Below are 16,863 nucleotides of genomic sequence, written 5' to 3'. Positions count from 1 at the left end.
TGGGAGCAACATCAAACACATAGATGAGACAGGATACAAATACCTGGGAATAATGGAAGGAGGGGATATAAAACACCAAGAGATGAAGGACACGATCAGGAAAGAAAGAATATATGCAGAGACTCAAGGCCATACTCAAGTCAAAACTCAACGCCGGAAATATGATAAAAGCCATAAAAACACATGGAAGTGCCACAGTAATCAGATACCGCGCAGGAATAGTGGAATGGACGAAGGCAGAACTCCGCAGCATAGATCAGAAAACCAGGAAACATATAGACAATACACAAAAGCACTACACCCAAGAGCAATACGGACAGACTATATAACACGAAAGGAAGGAGGGAGAGGACTACTAAGTATAGAGGACTGCGTCAACATCGAAAACAGGGCCACTGGTCAATATCTGAAAAACCAGTGAAGACGAGTGGCTAAAGAGTGCATGGGAAGAAGGACTAATAAAAGTAGACGAAGACCCAGAAATATACAGAGAGGAAGAAAGACAGACAGAACAGAGGACTGGCACAACAAACCAATGCACGGACAATACATGAGACAGACTAAAGAACTAGCCAGCGATGACAATTTGCAATGGCTACAGAGGGGAGAGCTAAAGAAGGAAACTGAAGGAATGATAACAGCGGCACAAGATCAAGCCTAAGAACCAGATATGTTCAAAGAACGATAGACGGAAATAACATCTCTCCCATATGTAGGAAGTGCAATACGAAAAATGAAAACCATAAACCACATAGCAAGTGAATGCCCGGCACTTCACAAAAGAACCAGTACAAAAAGAGGCTGATTCTGTGGCAAAAGCCCTCCACGGAGCCTGTGCAAGAAACATCAGCTACCTGCAGTAATAAGTGGTACGAGCACCAACCTGAAGGAGTGATAGAAAACGATCAGGCAAAGATCCTCTGGGACTATGGTATCAGAACGGATAGGGTGATACGTGCAAACAGACCAGACGTTGACGTTGATTGACAAAGTCAAGAAGAAAGTATCACTACATTGATGTCGCAAATACCATGGGGAACATACCAGCCAGTTGTTTAAGAGGAAAGAGAGGGAAAATAAATGGATTAAGTATCCAAGATCTGGAAAATTCGAAATAACGAAGGTATATGGGGTATATGCCATAGTGGAAATCGCTTACCCATAATCATAGGAGCACTAGGCACGATCCAAGCTCCCCTGAAAACAAGGAAATCTAGAAAAAACTAGAGGCTGAAGTAGCTTCCAGGACTCTATGGCAAGAAGAGTTGTGATTCCTAGAGACGGGCACACATAGTAAAGGAAAGTGAAATTGTGGACTCCTAAGGAGGCAGGATTGCAAACCCGGTAACCCCACACTAATAAATACCTTACCACCCAGTCGAATTGGAGGACTGTGATAGAGCATATGATAATAATAATAATAATAATAATAATAATAATAATAATAATAATAATAAAAGGCAAAGTAACGAGAATGAAGGGATAAAAGCTACCAGTTGGAGCAACATCAGACACATAGATAAGACTGGATACAAATACCTGGGAATAATGGAAGGAGGGGATATAAAACACCAAGAGATGAAGGACACGATCAGGAAAGAATATATGCAGAGACTCAAGGCCATACTCAAGTCAAAACTCAACGCCGGAAATATGATAAAAGCCATAAAACACATGGGCAGTGCAGTAATCAGATATAGTGCAGGAATAGTGGAATGGACGAAGGCAGAACTCCGCAGCATAGATCAGAAAACCAGGAAACATATGACACTACACAAAGCACTACACCAAGAGCAAATACGGACAGACTATACATAACACGAAAGGAAGGAGGGAAAGGACTACTAAGTATAGAGGACTGCGTAACATCGAGAACAGAGCACTGGGGCAATATCTGAAAACCAATGAATACGAGTGGCTAAAGAGTGCATGGGAAGAAGGACTAATAAAAGTAGACGAAAGAACCAAAGAAATATACAGAGACAGGACATGACAAACAGAACAGAGGACTGGCACAACAAACCCAATGCACGGACAATACATGAGACAGACTAAAGAACTAGCCAGCGATGACACATGACAATGGCTACAGAGGGAGAGCTAAAGAAGGAAACTGAAGAAAATGAGGATAATAGCGGCACAAGATCAGGCCCTAAGAACCAGATATGTTCAAAGAACGATAGACGGAAATAACATCTCTCCCATATGTAGGAAGTGCAATACGTAAAACCATAAACCAAAACACATAGCAAGCGAATGCCCGGCACTTGCACAGAAACCTGTACAAAAAAGAGGTATGATTTTAGTGGCAAAAGCCCTCCACTGGAGCCTGTGCAAGAAACATCAGCTACCTTGCAGTAATAAGTGGTACGAGCACCAACCAGAGGGAGTGATAGAAAACGTTCAGGCAAAGATTCTCTGGGAATTATGGTATCAGAACGGATAGGTTGATACGTGCAAATAGACCAGACGTGACGTTGATTGACAAAGTCAAGAAGAAAGTATCACTCATTGATGTCGTAATACCATGGGACACCAGAGTTGAAGAGAAAGAGAGAGGGAAAAATGGATAAAGTATCAAGATCGAAAATAAGAAATAAGAAGGATATGGGATATGCCAGTGGAAATCGTACCCATAATCATAGGAGCACTAGGCACGATCCCAAGATCCCTGAAAAGAAATCTAGAAAAACTAGAGGCTGAAGTAGCTCCAGAACTCATGCAGAAGAGTGCGATCCTAGAAACGGCACACATAGTAAGAAAAGTGATGGACTCCTAAGGAGGCAGGATGCAACCCGGAACCCCACACTATAAATACCACCCAGTCGATTTGGAGGACTGTGATAGACCAAAAAAAAAAAAAATAATAATAATAATGGTATAATAATAATAATAATTTAATTTCTACCATTATTATTTTTAGGGTGTCAAGTTTTCAAGACACAATGTATTCTTATTGCCCTATTCACTACACTTTTTTGGTTTATTTCTCTCCATTTGTGCAGTATCTGTTTTTTTTTTTAATTCCATTTCTACATTATACTAATACTTCTGGAACATTCGGAACAAACGATTCTTTGCCTCAAAACACATAATTTATCCCCTTCGGTCATTACAGGCAGACAATGGACTTACTTTATAAATCATAATTTCACTCAGCAACTATTATGTTATTTTTCAGCATTTGCTTAAAAATATAGTCAGCAAATTCTTATATTAACACAACAGACTTTCACCTAAATCTTGCAAACTACACACACACACACACACACACACACACACACACACACACACACACACACATATCATATATATATATATATATATATATATATATATATATATATATATATATATATATATATATATATATATTATATAATATTTATCCTTTTCTTCGTATGGTATTGCATAAGCTCGAACAAGAAACAGTTTAAATATTTCAAACAAATAAAATCTATCTGCTTCATGCTCTTATATGAGATCTACTTAAGCTTTGAGTGAGTTCTAGAAGAGTTTCCTTTCATCAAAATAGATGAAACAAGTGTTGGGCTGAATTATTCATGAGGAATTACACAGGATTTGTGTGGTCGGATGGAGCTCCTCTTCCGCTGATTGATATTGGCATTTCATACCTTTTGTGAACTCAGGAAAGCGCTGTGAACTGCTTTGCATTTTATGTTAATTAGAATGGACTCCTTTGCCCAACGACCTTTACAGGAGCGCTGTCGTGCGTTCCGGTGTCAAGTGTTTATGGCAGCTCATATCTTGTGTAAATTGGAATGGGGAATGTAATGGGCTCTGACTTCCCTCGTCTTCATCTCGGAAGTTGAGTTGATTTTGACGGAAAGAAAAGGAGGGCGGGAGAAATGAAATGTTATAGAATGATGACTCGGATTTCACAATATAAAAATATTATTTTGGATGAACTTCAGTAATAAATGTCAATAAACGAATCACATTACCCGGAACTAGTTCCATTATCTAATTTTTTTTTATGATCATACTTACTGATCTTATTCCTGTCTTGTGGGAATAGAGGCAGTGGTGTTCAGAACCAGGTGTCACAAACCGTTCTCCATAAAGGAATTTCCGTTTACCTTGAAGCTCAGGTCACGCTGAAGAACTTCGGTTCTTTTCAAGTTGCAAGTGTCAGTTGGAACTTTTTCCAATTTGCAAGTGCTAGTTGGAACTTTTTTGTTATAAGTGCTAGTTGGAATTGTTTTTTCAAGTTGCAAGCACAATTTAAACTTTCCAAGTTGCAAGTGCTAGTTTCAACTTTTTTGTTGCAAGTGCCAGTTGGAACATTTCCAAGTTGCAAGTGGAAGTTGGAACTGATTTGAAACATCCTTCTCTTGAGAACCAGAAACTTAATGTTCGAAGGACTGAATATATCTGTAAATAGATTTAAATCTGATATATTTTTCATAAGATCTAGTTTCGCAATTATGGTTTAAAGCCGCATTTTTCTGATAATTCATCAACGAGGACCAATGATCGGCTCTGAAAAAGATCTTGTAAATCTTTGAATATATCACGAATACAACTCACTGTGGGAAACTTTTTCTGCCTTCCAGCACTTGAGGGTAGGCTCCACTTTGGAGGGGTGCCGATCGTAAGAGATCGTAAAAATATTTGCCAAAAATACACTAATCAAGACAGGCTAATGAATTTATCAGGCATTATTTGCACTATAATAACGCATATTCTCTGTGAGTTTTATCATCCTACAGGGAAAATAAATGATTTATGAAAAAAAAAATGTGAAATTCAGGGCCCCTAGTTTTGAAGGTTATTTGATGATCGGTGAGAAACTACAGTCTTGAATAGAAATTCGGTCTGACAGAATGTTTGTATATCCCCCTAGAACATGCACATAAAGTATTATCAAAATAGAACAGTAAGTAAGCACGTAACAACAACAAAAACAAAAAAGAGCAACAAAATTCAGGGCAAGTTCAGCGAAAGCCCCGCCGAAAAATAAGGCTATAGTTAGGAAGAAATATTCATAAAAAATTCAAACCTCGATTTAGGGACCAAAACTTCTGAGAGATTGTAAGTTATTATGTCACTTGATAGCCTAAAACATCTAAAAATTATATTATGTAGGACAATCAAAGAAAAACCCCCCCCCCATCCCCCCTTCCCGAAAAAACCAAACCAGAGAAAAAGCGAAAAAGCTATTTTTTCTGAGGACAAGAAACTTGAAAAATTTGTTTAGATACCCCTAAAATGGTTTTCTGAGATGAAACTACTCGTAGAAAACGTAGAAAAGACATTGACCAATTTAGAGGGATACTATACTATTTTTTTTTATATTGCGATTTCCATATTTATCGGCTGCGCTTCGCTTCAGTTGTTGGTCTCTTTTTTTTTTTTGTTGTTGTTACGTGCTTATTTACTGTCATATTTTGATAATAATTTATGTGCATGTTCCAATGGGATATACCAACATTCTGCCAGACCGAATTCCTATTCAAGACTGTAGTTTTTCACCGATCACCAAATGACCTTCAGTACATTTTTTTTCTTAAAATCATTTTTTTTCTTAAAATCATTCATTTTCCCTGTAGGATGATAAAACTCACAGAGAATATCGTTTATTATAGTGCTAATAATGCCTGATAAATTCATTAGCCTGTCTTGATTAGTGTATTTTTGCAAATATTTTTACGATCGGCACCCCTCCAAAGTGGAGCATACCCTTCCGAGATACGATGTCAAGTCAGGATTGCAGTATGTCTTTTGCGCTTTACTGAATGAACTACACTTTTAAAGGAGACGTGCAGAGAGAGAGAGAGAGAGAGAGAGAGAGAGAGAGAGAGAGAGAGAGAATCATAATTCCCCACCCCAGTTATGGCATCCATAAACGCGCGATTATCGCTCTTCGCAAAAATTCATGCGCGCGTCTGTCTCTCTCCGAAAACTGGTTCCTTCGGAATTATGTTTTGAGAGTGTGAGGTACGAGAGAAGCTGGGGAATCCTTTGGAGGAAGAAGAACCTGGATAGTGTGTGTGTGTGTGTGTGTGTGTCTCGTCCAAGACATGTGCATCTGTTCCATGAAGGCAACGGAGACTTGGTCTTTTAAACTCAAATGGCAGGAATCATAATTCCTGGACATGGCGGCATTCCAGAATCGTTCTGTAGTGATAAAATGCAAAAGAAATGGCGAGTGGACAGTGTCCCTTACATCAGCTTGGTCCTAAAGAATTCTTTGTAGTTTTCTGTAAACGAGAACTATTCAGATAGCGTCGTCTGTCCGTCCGCACTTTTTTGTTTTCTGTCCACCCTCAAGATCTCAAAAACCACTGAGGCTAGAGGGCTGCAAATTGGTATGTTAATCATCCACCCTCCAATCATCAAGCATATTTAAGGTTGAATTTAAGGTTGAATTTAAAGTGTACTTCTGGCATTGCTATAGGTAGCAACAACATAGGCCACCCCACCGGGCCGTGGCTGAAAGTTCTCATGGGCTGCGGTCTAAGAGTTGTATACAGCCTTATACGATGTACAGAAAACTCTATGCGCCGAAGGAACTTTGGCTTATTGTTTTTTACTAGTTTTAATCTTGAGTTTGCAATTGCTTGTCATGAGCTTTTTTTTCAAAATGTTATTAACGATTCTCTGGTAAACTAACGAGTAATTAACATTCAGAATTAACTTGACCTTTGTGAATCTGTAGACATTAATATGCAAAAGACGTTGCCATTGGTTTATAATACTTTCATACCAACATTTGTGTGTGTGTTTCGTTTACCTGTGAGTGGATGTATAAGCTCGCATATAAACAATAATACATATTCTGAACGTAAATATATGTACAGGGAGGTGTGCAAACAGTAATACACATCTGAATGTGAACATATGTACAAAGGTTTGTCTGAAAGCAAAAAGAAAATAGATAATTTTGGCCGACTCCCAAAGTGTGCTCTGATGACATTAAAGGGGGAACATGGTCCCTGATAAGGTCAAGTGAATACACGGGTGTCATTGGCGAGGGAAGAGAGAGAGAGAGAGAGGAATGAAGAATAGTGACAGAGAGAGAGAGAGATGAGAGAGAGAGAGATAGAGAGAGAGAGAGAGAGAGAGAGGAAAATAGTCTTACACAGAAGCATGACCACAGTAGACATAACCTTTTGCAAACTTTCCACTGACAACTGACAAAGATCTGACGACCAGTCGTTTACAAATACCAATTGTAGACCCTCTTTCTTTCTAAAGAGAAGAGAAAGGAGTAGAATATAATAATATATAACAATGATAATAATATTCTCAGCCGAGGAAGACAAATGACGAGATTCTGAACCTTGGCCGAAGTCAGAATTTCCATCAGATAGACTTCAAACTTATATATACACTCTCCATCCAGATCTCCATCTATCTATCTGCTGGTTGGCCCAAAACAGGTTCAGGTTCAGCAAATGTTTAAGCCATCAGTAAAAAAAATGAAATCAAATAAGAAGGTGAATTTCTTCTTGTTCTTGTGGAAACCCCCATTCTGTCTTTCCCATTTGCGACATCTGACATAAAACCGCTTTGATGTGGGCCTTCTGTTCTGGGCCTCCGTTGACCTCCGCTTTGAGGAAATGTTTTCCTCACCGGAGGAGAGGAAAAGTTTTCTTCACCGGGAGGAGAGGAAACGTTTTCCTCGGCCGGAGGAGAGGAAGGCGGAATTCCTCAACATGGAGGAAAAAAAAGGTTTTGACTCTGTATTTGTCCTTATCTGAGAGTCAAGGCTTTTGTGGTGATAAAGATTGAAAACATTATAGTCCAAATATTGTTGGGAATGGGGGGAGGGGGGGGGGGGGGGGGGGGGGGGGATTTTTGTGTGATATTTTTCCTGTGTTTTTAGCGTCAGCGGAAAAATATATAATTTTTTGCATGAAATTTTTTATTTGGATATTGCTTATTCGTGACAGCATTATTAGATACGAATGCTGAGCAGAAAGTGTTTATGTATACTTTTAAATTAACCTTTAATTTCATTAAAAGCTTCAAACAAAATTCTTTTTCAGCAGCTGAACGCGAATAGGAATAAAAACATGCAATACATTCGGATCAAAGGGAAAGGAATATTTAAACGAAGTAACAACTTTGTTGTTTCTTTGTTGTTTGTGCAGCTGAGAGAGTCATCTCGTTTGATTCTAAGGAAAAGAAGGTATCAAAATACGTCATATTTGAGGTCAGTGGACAGATGTATCAGATTCAGGACCAAAAATAATTGATTATTTAGAATTTGTAACTTCATAAATGGAAATATGATTTTGCCTTTTTGAATAATTGAAAATTGCTTTCATTACATTCTGAAGGAGCATTCCTGCCACAGAGGAATAATATTGAACTTTTCTCATAGTATCAGATTCGTAGTCGGGTAGAACAGTCAGTGCACCTCATGCGGTGCACTGTAGGGCTTATAAGTAGGAAGTAAAACATGGCTTCAACCATTATAATAGTATCTTGGGGGTTTCCTCATGCACTAGTAAGTTGTAAAAACTATTTTGCAGCTTTAATTATCTTGTGGATAAGAAAGAGGAAAGGAACAAGACAATAAACTGTCTAATTGGGTATCCATCTCAGCTCCGTAACTTGGACCCCTGATGCTCTTAGGTTGGTATCAGAGGACGTCTGAGAATGTGAGGAGAATTCCCTCTGACTGAGATGCGAAGCGGAAAAACACAAAGGAAAAGAAACGCTTTCTGAGCAGGAGAAAAAATAGACCTATATAGAAAACAACCTCACAAGGGCTGCTTAGAAGTTTTGCCATTAATTCAGTTCTGTCGAGAGGGAGACACACACACCACTTCATTTCTCCTCCAGACACCAAAAACTAAAAGAAAAATAGGGGTGTCACAGGTTCCCGACAGACACTTTTTGTCATTTCTGACAAAACCACAACAGAAACTAATGCTCTGATTGGCTGCTGTTCTGTTCGGTTGAATTAGTCAGCTAATAGGAAGACATTAATCTAGTGACGTAACACGGCAGTGTCTTTGCTTATTATCCTCTCTGTTGTTTTTATTTTTCACACGTTCACTTACATCTACATTCATATTTATGATGCATGCAAGTTTACATTCATGGATATTTTATAATATCGTGGCATCCGTGAAAGGAGTAATATTTAGTTCTCCCCTAAAATGTAACAGCAAGGATGGGGCTGGAGAGGAAACAGGTCATTTGTCAAGACCCCCATTTGCATAAATATCATTCTCTCTCTCTCTCTCTCTCTCTCTCTCTCTGTATACGAAACTTCAACTAGATAGCTTACGAGTATTTTATCTATTTATTCATGTTTTTATTTCAATAGTATGCCATATATTTTTCATGTATAGAAGTGAACCCTTAAAATAATATATTTCTCTCTCTCTCTCTCTCTCTCTCTCTCTCTCTCTCTCTCTCTCTCTCTCTCTCTCTCTAAACTTTTCCCGTGGAAACCGAGGGTGAACAGACACGATGACAAGCTTCTGAAGTTCCTGAAGTTGCCTCAGTCATCAATTTGTGTCAGTCGACTTCCTAGATAATCTCCCGTGACAGGAAATCTGATTTTAAGTGAATGTTCTTTGTTGAGTAGTACCTTTGATTCAGTTTGGATTGCATGAAGCCAATTTGTGAAAAAGATTAAAAAGATCATGATTAGCAAAAAATCGTAAAGAAATAATTTTTCACAAATCATCAAAGGGGAGAATGATACGAGAGAGAGAGAGAGAGAGAGAGAGGAGAGCAGAGAGAGAGAGAGAGAGAGAGAGAAAACAATATATGATTCATGAGTGAATTTCAACGTCATATGTTTGTACAGAAGTGAGGCAATGGCAGTTTTGTTTCCAGTTTTGTGGAAATTAAAATTGGAAAAAAAAAATAATTTGTTTTTTCGTTTTGATAAATTGATAGAAGTTTTTGCCGGTGAAAAAATGGCGGATGTATTTCGTGCTGGAATATGGAAACCGTGGAATTACTGATAAGTTAAAGGGTGTGTGATGTAGAAGCTGGCTTCATTGTACATACAGCTTGTTATATATTTTCTTAATAGCTTTTCCCCTTCATGATATGAGCGATCTCTATTAGCTGTGAGTAATGATCCCTCTCCCACGCATCAGAACCATTATTATGGAAAATAATCTCCATCAGATATGCAAAGTCATAAAACATTTTCATTTTAATTTACTAAAATAGAATATTTGTGAAAACGGACGGAATGACTTCCTAACTCCCTGTGACTACTTTTTGTTCTTTACGCCAGTTCCCTATTTAAGGACCCTTGAAGTCTCTCTCTCTCTCTCTCTCTCTCTCTCTTCTCTCTCTCTCTCTCTCTCTCTAGTCATGAGAGACCAAATATTACACTTCCATTCGGACGGGTCTTAATGGCATGTGGAGGCTCCTCCTTTCACGCTGATTTGGAATTGAAATGATTGGAGGTCTTTCTGGTTCTTTTTCGTCTTTTATTAGTATGATTATTTTTCTATTCGAATCTTTGTTCATTTTGGGATCATTGTTTTATATGTCAGTAATGGTCTGTTTAAAACAAAGGCAGGTAAGTGGCTCAGTGTTTGTGAGGGTTAGACGCCATGCTAATAGTAATAATAACAATGATAATAATAGTAAATGGATAAAGAAGAATAATAAGAGGACGAAGCAAGCCATCACCACGAAAGGAAAGTTTACTTTGGGCCCATAAAGAAAGTTCCCTTTCGGGATATGAAACCGCCTGTCTGGAAGGGACCAAGGGAAACCCACCTCTGTCCCTCCCCTTCAATAAGGACCACTTCAGAAAAAAAAGTGACCATCACACACCAGTTGCTTATATGGGATTTTATCTGGCTATGTATTGTTTTTTATCAACATGACGGACGAAGATATTCATTTGCTTTATTTTTAACTTCTAAGAAATAATTTTTTATGAGTTTTTTTTTATAATTGATTCATAGTGCAACTGCAAAAAGTTTTCCTCCTGTTACACCTTTCAAACCTTTTTAGTGCAAGTTTCCCGTTTCAGCACTGAATGACCTCGTAGGTCACAGAGCTTGACCTTTGGCCTTAGTTCTATATTGTCCTCTGTTCTCTCATGTTTGTGTAAACCTATTGCATAGAAATTCAAGCAGATCCGCTCTGGGCAAGTTCATTCAAATTTCTTCATATTCTTGATAAAACAAACTTGCTTTATCTTGTTCATAAAAATATGCCAACTCGGCATTCCTGATCCGTGATTACTGTTTTATTAAGAGTAAAAAAAATGCTTCGTTGTTATATACCAAGGGGTTCACAACCCATATAACTTCTCCAGGCTATCTTATTATTCTTCTGTGAGCTTCGAGAATAAGCAACAGCGTCTCTTTCTTTGTTATATTTGAATTATTTGTCTTCAATCTGTTTTTTTCTTGTTGCCTGGCATTTCTAGGATCCGTTGTTGATCGATTATGGTGATATTAGGGATAATATCATTTACTTCTTATTCAGTTTGTTATGAGCAGTCCTGGCGTGGTTGAATATGGCTTCCTTCTTGGGCGTGGCAGGAGATTCGCCTTGGAGAAACGCATGGAGGTCATACCGACGTATTTGCCGAGGCATCCTCGGACGGGGCATGTGTAACGGTAGACCACACTCGTCTTCTTCAAGGGATCTTGCAGTGGGCGCCGAAGGATTGTTTCTCATCACCAGGCTGCTCGTTCTTCTTCGTTTTATAATATAATCATCTTAATATTTCTGTCTGGGTCGGTGGGGCTGACGTTTTCCTCGATGATCTTTTTGAGGGCTTGTTGTCCTCCTTGTACCTCCGGTGGAAGTGCCCCTTGTAGAAAAGCTTGATGGGCTCTGCAAAAAACGTCGGGGCGGGGTTCCCGGTGGAGGTACCGGGCGGGTTCCATGCCTTTTCTTATTGACTCACTCAACAGCACGCTTGGTGTGTCCGTTGTCGACGAGGACCTGGGCGGCGCGGCTCCAACTCACTGTGTGTGTCATCCCCAGAGCATGCCCTTCGAGCCCTGCTGGAAATCTGCACTAAAGAAGGCCCCTTTTGCTGATCACCGCCACTACATGTTCACCCAGATCGACGGCGTGGCGATGGGATCTTCCCTTGGGGTCCTTTTCGCAATTTCTATATGGGTACTGTCCGAAGAGAGGGTCTTCCAGATTTCAGGAAACCGAGGATGTATGTGCCGCTTACATTGATGACACCTTCGTCTGCGCCAACTCCCAGGATGAGATAAGAGCAGCTGCGACGTGCATTCCATGACACAGCATGCCTCACGTTCACGATAGAACATTGCCAAGATCGCCGCTCCCCTTCCTTGACGTCCTTGTCGAACAGCGAGAGTCCGGATTCAGCACGAGGGTGTACACGAAGCGACGAACCTGGGAATGTGCATGAACGGGTGGAGAGTGAGTGCCCTGAGAGGTATAAAAAGCGCTCCACCATCAGCGCCTTCGTCAGGAGGGCCCTCTCACACTGCTCCTCCTGGAATGACACACACAGTGAGTTGGAGCGCGCCGCCCAGGTCCTCGTCGACAACGGACACACCAATCGTGCTGTTGATGAGTCAATAAGAAGGCATGGAAGCTGGTACCACCGGAACCCCGCCCCGACGTTGCAGAGCCCATCAAGCTTTTCTACAAGGGGCACTTCCACCGGAAGGTACAAGGAGACGAACAAGCCCTCAAAAAGATCATCGAGGAAAACGTCAGCCCCACCGACCCAGACAGAAATATTAAGATGATTATATATTATAAAACGAAGAAGAACGAGCAGCTGGTGATGAGAAACAATCCTTCGGCGCCACTGCAAGATCCCTTGAAGAAGACGAGTTGTGGTCTACCGTTTTACACATGCCCCGTCCGAGGATGCCTCGGCAAATACGTCGGTTATGACCTCCATGCGTTTCTCCAAGCGAATCTCCTGCCACGCCCAAGAAGGAGCCATATTCAACCACGCCAGGACTGCTCATAACAAACGGATAAAGAAGAAATGATATTATCCCTAATATCACCATAATCGATCAAACAACGGATCCCCGACGTCTGCGCTCCTAGAAGCCTCCATATAGGCAGGAGAAACCAAACTTGAATATCACTCAAGAAACGTTTCTCCTTCCCCACCGCCGCCCCCGGAGAGCAGCGAGCGACACCCCCGACGATGCCAGATAATCAGGAACCCCCACAGGATGATACGATTCCTGCTACAGACGGAATTCCTGACGTTCATCCCCAGGCACGCTACTGTGGCGCTCGCACGAGAGAATCCCCGAGACCTCGAGGCGAGATCCACGGGCTTCGTCCAAGACCGGAACCGACCAATGAGAATGCAACTCTAGGTCCGAGCCGCTATTAAATACCGTTCCGCAAACTTTCTTGCTACAGTCACTTCAACCGACTCGTCAGAAGATGACCTACGAGAAGGTCGAAACGTCACGTGATACCAGCTATACCAGCACCAATACCAGCCCATAAAACCTAGACGACCCCCCCGGCCCGAACTGGACTACGCCTACGGAATAATACCAGCACTAAACGACGACCCCTGCTTGACCTGGACCTGATATCTGTTCTAATAAAAGATTCCTCAGCATTTATAATTTTTGAAAATTCCAATATGAATATTGGCCAGTTACTCAGAAACATCGCTGAGCCTGAGAAGCGAATTGTAAGGAAAATAGAAAAAAACAACTATATAAAATTCAATCGCTTCAATTCTGCCATCCTTTTTAACAGTATTATTATTATTATTATTATTTTTTTTTTTTTTTTTTTTTTTTTTGTTTTTGCTTCTATCACAGTCCTCCAATTCGACTGGGTGGTGGTATTTATAGTGTGGGGTTCCGTGTTGCATCTGCCTCCCTTAGGAGTCCATCACTCATTCTTATTATGTGTGCCGTTTCTAGGATCACCACTCTTCTGCATAAGTCCTGGAGCTACTTCAGCCTCTAGTTTTTCTAGATTCCTTTTCAGGGATCCTTGGGATCGTGCCACTAGTGCTCCTATGATTATGGGTACGATTTCCACTGGCATATCCCATATCCTTCTTATTTCTATTTTTTCAGATCTGATACTTATCCATTTTTTCCCTCTCTTTCTCTTCAACTCTGGTTGTCCCATGGTATTGCGACATCAATGAGTGATACTTTCTTCTTGACTTTGTCAATCAACGTCACGTCTGGTCTGTTTGCAACGTATGCACCCTATCCGTTCTGATACCATAGTCCCAGAGGATCTTTGCCTGATCGTTTTTCTATCACTCCTTCAGGTTGGGTGCTCGTACCACTTATTCACTGCAAGGTAGCTGATGTTTCTTGCACAGGCTCCAGTGGAGGGCTTTTGCACTGAATCATGCCTCTTTTTGTACTGGTTCTGTGCAAGTGCCGGGCATTCACTTGCTATGTGGTTTATGGTTTCATTTTTCGTATTGCACTTCCTACATTATGGGATGAAGATGTTATTTCCGTCTATCGTTCGTTTGAACATATCTGGTTCTTAGGGCCTGATCTTGTGCCGCTGTTATCATTCCTTCAGTTTCCTTCTTTAGCTCTCCCCTCAGTAGCCATTGCCAATTGTCATCGCTGGCTAGTTCTTTAGTCTGTCTCATGTATTGTCCGTTGCATTGGTTTGTTGTGCCAGTTCTCGTGTTCTTTCTGTCTTTCTCCTGTCTCTGTATATTTCTGGGTCTTCGTCTGCTTTTATTAGTCCTTCTTCCCATGCACTCTTAGCCACTCGTCTTCAGGTGGTTTTCAGATATTGCCCCACCGTGCTTCTGTTTTCGATGTTGACGCAGTCCTCTTATACTTAGTAGTCCTCTCCCTCCTTCCTTTCGTGTTATGTATAGTCTGTCCGTATTTGCTCTTGGGTGTAGTGCTTTGTGTATTGTCATATGTTTCCTGGTTTTCTGATCTATGCTGCGGAGTTCTGCCTTCGTCCATTCCACTATTCCTGCGCTGTATCTGATTACTGGCACTGCCCATGTGTTTTTATGGCTTTTATCATATTTCCGGCGTTGAGTTTTGACTTGAGTATCGACTTGAGTTCTCTGCATATATTCTTTCCTGATCGTGTCCTTCATCTTTTGGTGCTTTATATCTCCTCCTTCATTATTCCCAGGTATTTGTATCCTGTCTCATCTATGTGTTTGATGTTGCTCCCATCTGGTAGCTTTATCCCTTCAGTTCTCGTTACTTTGCCTTTTTGTTTTTGTATGTTGACTAAGGCGCATTTTTTTTCCTTTTTTATTTCAAACTCCATCCTGATGTCCCCAGATACAATCCATTACAGTCTGGATTAGGGTATCTATTTCCTTGATGCTTTCTTTTACCATACAGCTTGATGTCGTCCATGAACATCAGATGGTTGATTCTGTTACCTCTTTTCTTGAGTTGGTACCCGGCATCCATCTTCTGTAGTTACTTTTTGTCATGGGGAATCATGGCTACTACGAAGAGTAGTGGGGACAGTGAGTCGCCCTGGAAGATCCCTCTCCTGATATTATTATTATTATATTATTATTATTATTATTATTATTATTATTATTATTATTATTATTATTATTCAGAGGATGAATTCCTACTTATATGGAGCAAGCCAAGGGGCCATTGACCTGGAATTCAAGAAGCTTCCAAAGAATATTATTGTTTTCAGGCTGGTCAAGCCCTGTATGTGTGTGCGTGTGTGTGTGGTGTGTGTATGTGTGTTCTTTTTTTATGCCTGCAAATTGTATAATATAAAAAAAAAAAAACTCTCTGGAAAGATTTCCATTAGGACTAAATCAATCCCACTCCCGGAATTTTTACAGATTTATAAGTCGTGTTTATGAGCAAATTTTCCAGAAACGAAACCCAATAACTTCTTGCTTATGGGCGGGGGGGTGGACAAGAGGGGACCTGATTTGTATATACCTCATACATTCCGTAAATTTCAATAAATCCTCCCGGATAAACTTATGTCAGTAACGTTACCTGCGTTCGTTTGTGGTGAAGAGATTTGTGAAGCCTGAGAAGAGAAGAAGTTTTGCTCTCTCTCTCTCTCTCTCTCTCTCTCTCTCTCTCTCTCTCTCTCTCCCCGAGTGATGTTATTATTAGCGTGGAAGGAAAGTTCTTATCGTGGAAGTTGAGCCGTCATCACAAGTCTAGAAGTACGAAAACAGCCAACATCATATATATGATTCTTACTCATGCTGAAAACAGTTTCATGTTTTACTTAGGACAACGGATTTCATCCCATCTCTCTCTCTCTCTCTCTCTCTCTCTCTCTCTCTCTCTCTCTCTCTCTCTCTCGTTAAATATGCATCAACAATGATAAAGAAGATTAAGATACACTCACGAGTTCTCTGAAGCTTTAACATAATGGAAAGATCGTTTTGAAAAACAAAGGTTTTAGTTAGGATATCAAAAGTATTACAATTGCCCTTCTTATTTGAGGTATGTTAGACACTATATAGTGATATTCACAGAAAAGAAATATTTGTTTATGTATAAGTATGTGTGTTTGAAGTTGCGTGTGTGTATGTATATACTATTTTATGTATATATATGTTACAGTCAAATATCTAAATCCAGACAATTTGTAAAGTGACTGATTTTTTCAGGCAGTTTGTGAATTGCCTGGTTCACCCAGTCAGTTTATAATTCAGCTAAAAAATCGCAGACAATTTACAAAGTGACAAAAATTTTGATAGATTTCTTGGCATATGACTGTAATGATCCTGCTACGGGTCACAATCTCCACCCCCCGCCCGGCCGAGGAACGAACCCAGGTCCTTTTGTGTGTGTGTGTGTGTGTGTGTGTGTGTGTTTAACTAGCTGTTACCCTCTCAATGTTGATAAAAAAAAAAAAAACGGAAGCATGAAACTCAAGAACCCGTTTATTTTGTGCACGTTGAGGATATGTTTG

Source organism: Macrobrachium nipponense, chromosome 34 (assembly GCF_015104395.2).
Source record: "Macrobrachium nipponense isolate FS-2020 chromosome 34, ASM1510439v2, whole genome shotgun sequence".
NCBI lineage: Eukaryota > Metazoa > Arthropoda > Malacostraca > Decapoda > Palaemonidae > Macrobrachium > Macrobrachium nipponense.
This window is presented reverse-complemented; position numbering follows the sequence as displayed.